The 5,000-nt window shown below is 35.1% G+C and overlaps 1 protein-coding gene across 2 annotated transcripts in view; it reads left to right on the top strand.

Annotated features, from left to right (window-relative positions):
* The first annotated feature begins 4,505 nt into the window (after positions 1-4,505).
* LOC135199959 (calcium and integrin-binding family member 3-like) overlaps positions 4,506-5,000 on the top strand; it is a 15,081-nt gene continuing 14,586 nt past the window's right edge. The window contains exon 1 of one of the 2 annotated variants that reach the window (XM_064228088.1): positions 4,506-4,663. The gene's annotated coding sequence lies outside the window, so the exon portion shown is untranslated. Of the gene's footprint in view, positions 4,751-5,000 lie in introns of both variants that reach the window. The other variant, XM_064228096.1, reaches the window with a different exon arrangement.

Below are 5,000 nucleotides of genomic sequence, written 5' to 3'. Positions count from 1 at the left end.
TCGTAGGATATACTGGCGTCAAAATTTCAATGGTCAACTCAATAATCTTCTCACTATATAAAAAAATGCTGAACAACATTACTACATAAGATAATATCATCAAAACAGCCACATTGGCGGAATGTGGTTAACTTCTGTCAGAAACTACTACTACAGAGAGAGAGAGAGAGAGAGAGAGAGAGAGACGCAGGCGTGTAGAGGCGGCAGCAGCAGCAGGCCTTCCCATAGAAAATGTCAATAACAGGAGACCTAGAGAGAGAGAGAGAGAGAGAGAGAGAAATTCCTGTAGAGGGGGGGTCGTATAGACAGCGGGAGGGTCGCCGAACTAGAGAAGAAGAACGCCCCCGTCAGGAGGGCACCGAAGAAGCAAGCGGGTACAGGGGCACGGAGGTGGCCCGTGGGGACTCTGTGAGGCTGGGAGGGGGGCCTCGCTGTAGAATCTAGAGAAACTACAGCGAGGGGGCGTGGTTTCTACCTAGCGTCTACAGGACAGTGGCTGGCTTACCTAGAAGTCTGCAATAGCATCGCATAAGGCGGGTTGTTCCTCTCCTAAGGCTGGTAGATTTCTAGATCCTTTCTAGTAGACGCCGCTGCTTAGAGGTCAGCGCTAAATATAGCCGCTACGAAAAAGGGCTTCGGAGCCTCCTGCAGCCGACCACACTCTCTCTCTCTCTCTCTTTCTCTCTGAGTCGCAATGAACTTGCATTTTCACACGCTCATTACCCATTCATAAACGTTATGAGTTCCCATGAATGGGACGTCATGGTAATATTTCACATTTTTTTTATCTCTTATACAAAAATCTAAGAAAAACGCAACGAAATGAGCCTCTGACGTTACAATTTTGTCTTTAAATTTGGTTTATAAAATACTAAATAGACAATTAACTTAAATAACAAAGTACTAAGTTGGTTTATTGTAATTTTCTTAAACTCGCGTATGGGATATTTCGATAAATAATGAAGATACACTGAAGGAGTTAAATTGAGAGAGAGAGAGAGAGAGAGAGAGAGAGAGAGAGAGAGAGAGAGAGAGAGAGAGAGAGAGAGAGAGAGAGAGAGAGAGAGAGAGAGAGAGAGAGAGAGAAGAGCGTGTTTTGTTCAAGCAGACATATAAATAAACTCATAAAAAAGAGAGTATGCGAGAATTAAATATATTTGCCATTTTACCTACTTAAGTAACTATTTGTATTTGGGTTAATATGTGCAGCATATACTTATGCATACACACTTATCAACACATCAAATATATCATGCGTAAGTATATAATTCTGTAAACGACACTATGATTTCGAATGTATGGCGAGTATATCATAAATAAAATTTTAATTTTGGTATGACATTCATAGTCAAATTATTCAATATCAAATGTAGACCAGCAAGTAAATAATTGAACATGTATATCAAATAATAATAATAATAATAATAATAATAATAATAATAATAATAATAACAAACTTAGGTTTATTTTGTAATTTACCGTCCAACGCTTCAATTTACTATTTGTATACAAACATAACCAACCTTAAATGAGTTGTTTTCAATTTAATTCCTCCATAACTATTGTCTTTAACTTTCTACGTATGGGCTGTAGTTATTCTTCTTCTTTTTTTCAATAATATATTAAACGCTTGGGCAATAGTCACTTTCCTCAAATCATTCTTACGCTTTATTATTATTAGTGATATAAAATTTAACACGTTTACTAAATATATAAAAACCACTTGGCATAAATAAAAAGCCTAAAAGCTTCATATTAATGTTCATTACATTAATATAGTCTCACATGTGGCACACATATTATGGTGGAATCATTTCAAATATTTAACGAAAGTCGATCAGACAGACAAGCGTCTGGCCTAAATAATTAAATCGAAAAATATCAGACTGATTCTCTCCGTTTTCTTGGTTAGCGATGCTGCGTTTTCTTCTATTTAAACTCGATGGCATCCTACGATAATTCCAGACCACGGCGTAAGATTACATTTTCCGTGGTTTGATATTTAAATTTTTATCCTAAAACCGGTGACAAAATGGGTTTTATGAACAATTTTCAACGTGTAAATGTTAAACTGGATATTAATTTCCTTGAGCGTGCTGAGTGGAATGTCTGAATTTGAATGAAATAAATTGTATGCAGAAATATTTAAACAAAATGCGGTTCTTCGTTAGAAATATTGACCCCCAAGTTTCTTGGGATCCCTTACACTGGGGAGGGAGGGGGGTTTCAGGTCAGAAGCTGCGATAAGTGTCAGTGAACAGACACTGCCCAAAATACACTAAACGAGACACGAAGGATTTTATCAGGGGGCAATTTGGAAAGAGTGGCAACTGAAATGACACTATCTAGTGGAGATGTATCTCATTTCATTTGATTCAGGACGCTTAAATAAGCACGGATGTATCTCATTTAGCTGATTTAGGACACTTAAAGAAGTACAGCTGTATCTTATTTTAACTGATTTAGGACACAATTAAGTACAGCTGTATCTCATTTTAACTGACTTAGGACCATTAAATAAGTACAGATGTATCTCATTTTAACTGATTTAGGACACTTGAATAAGTACAGCTGTACCTCATTTTAAGTGATTTAGGACACTTAAATAGTACAGCTGTATCTCATTTTAACTGATTTAGGACACTTAAATAAGTACAGCTTTATCTATTTTAACTGATTTAGGACACTTAAATAAGTACAGCTTTATCTATTTTAACTGATTTAGGACACTTAAATAAGTACAGCTTTCTCTATTTTAACTGACTTAGGACACTTAAATAAGTACAGCTTTATCTATTTTAACTGATTTAGGACACTTAAATAAGTACAGCTGTATCTCATTTTAACTGACTTAGGACACAAATAAGTACAGCTGTATCTCATTTTAACAGATTTAGGACACTTGAATAAGTACAGCTGTACCTCATTTCAACTGACTTAGGACACTTAAATAAGTACAAAGCGTTTACTCTAAAAAAACTTTTAACTGATTTAAGACTAGCTAAATATTGTACAGCTGTATCTCATTTTACTGATTTTAGGACACTTTTAAATAAGTTTGGACCGCTGTGATCTCATTTTAACTTGTGAATTTAGGACACTTTTCAAATTTTTTAAGTACAGCTTTAATCTCATTTTATTAACTGATTTAGGACGCTTAAATAAGTACAGCTGTATCTCATTTTAACTGATTTAGGACACTTAAATAAGTGCAGCTGTATCTCATTTTAACTGATTTAGGACACTCAAATAAGTACAGCTGTATCTCATTTTCACTGTTTTAGGACACTTAAATAAGTACAGCTTTATCTATTTTAACTGATTTAGGACACTCAAATAAGGTAGCTGTATCTCTTTTAAGAACTGATTTAGGGCACTAAAACGTAGAGCTGTACTCAAATTTTTCCACGTTTTAGGGACACAAATAAGTCCGCTGTAATCTCCTTTTTAACTGATTTAGGACACTCAAATAGTACAAGCTGTATCTCATTTTCACTGTTTTGGACCACTTAAATAAAGTACAGCTGTATCGCTATCATTTTAGCCTGGAATTTAGGACCACTTAAAATTAAATAAGTGCAGCTGTATCTCATTTTAACTGATTTAGGACACTCAAATAAGTACAGCTGTATCTCATTTTCACTGTTTTTAGGACACTTAAATAAGTACAGCTGTATCTCATTTTAAGTGATTTAGGACACTTAAATAAGTACAGCTGTATCTCATTTTAACTGTTTTAGGACACTTAAATAAGTACAGCGGTATCTCATTTTAACTGTTTTAGGACACTTAAATAAGTACAGCTGTGTCTCATTTTAAGTGATTTAGGACACTTAAATAAGTACAGCTGTATTTCATTATAACTGTTTCTGGGAAATTAAGACGCTAAACATGTGTAATAAAACTGGTCTCCAACAGATTCGGTTGGTATTTTCGACGAACCGGATTATTACTGAATAATAATATAACCAACAATGACAGTTGTATTATAAACGGGTAGTTTTGTTTGTTTGTCTGTATGGTGGTTTTTTTCGCTGCATGGCACCACTGGTTATTCAGCAACGGGACCAACGGCTTTACGTGACTTCCGAACCACGTCCAGAGTGAACTTCTATCACCAGAAATACACATCTCTCACCCCTCAGTGGAATGCACGAGAAACGAACTTGCGATAAATTGGTAGTAATAATAGGAATAACGATAATATAATGACAAAGTCCATCAAACGAAAAATGAGACGGAAAAAAAATAATAGTAATACTATCTATGCTTGATCCCAGTCTTATCAAAACCATTTATAAAACTTTTAAAGAGAGAGAGAGAGAGAGAGAGAGAGAGAGAGAGTTAGTTACAAGGAGTTGCAAGGATTAGGATGTCTCAAAGACTTGTTAGTCCATCCGAGGAGACACCAAGAGAGAGAGAGAGAGAGAGAGAGAGAGAGAGAGAGAGAGAGCCTGCATGATAAGGGGTTATCCTTATCGAGGCTGATAACAGTCGGACATTCAAAGATAACGCCTCAGGCGGGTCTGCTACGTCAGTTACTGAAAGAGTTGACCCAGAGCGGGAAGTGTCCTTTGCATAATTCATACACAAGTGTTTGTGCTCTTTCCCGTTCTTAATTTTCATAGAAGAATTCTCGCAGGACATCTGAGGAAACTCTCAGGTCGGTATATTACTCTCGTTTATAAATTTCAGCGATTTTTCGAATTGAGAGGAAAGGAAAATCTTGATCATTTTCATCTACTGTCAGGTAAAAAGAAAAATATAAAATTGTCTCAGCGTTGCTGTAAGCAGATTTATTTATGAATTTATTTATTCATTTTTAGGAATTAAGAAATTCTCTTTAGCTTATTAATTTACGTTTGAACTAATTTATGTGAGTATATATTTACATAAATACGTGCATACTACACACAAATTTTATATATATATATATATATATATATATATATATATATATATATATATATATTATAGTACATACGTACAATATATGCAAA

Source organism: Macrobrachium nipponense, chromosome 23, assembly GCF_015104395.2.
Source record: "Macrobrachium nipponense isolate FS-2020 chromosome 23, ASM1510439v2, whole genome shotgun sequence".
NCBI classification, from domain to species: domain Eukaryota; kingdom Metazoa; phylum Arthropoda; class Malacostraca; order Decapoda; family Palaemonidae; genus Macrobrachium; species Macrobrachium nipponense.
This window is presented reverse-complemented; position numbering and strand designations above follow the sequence as displayed.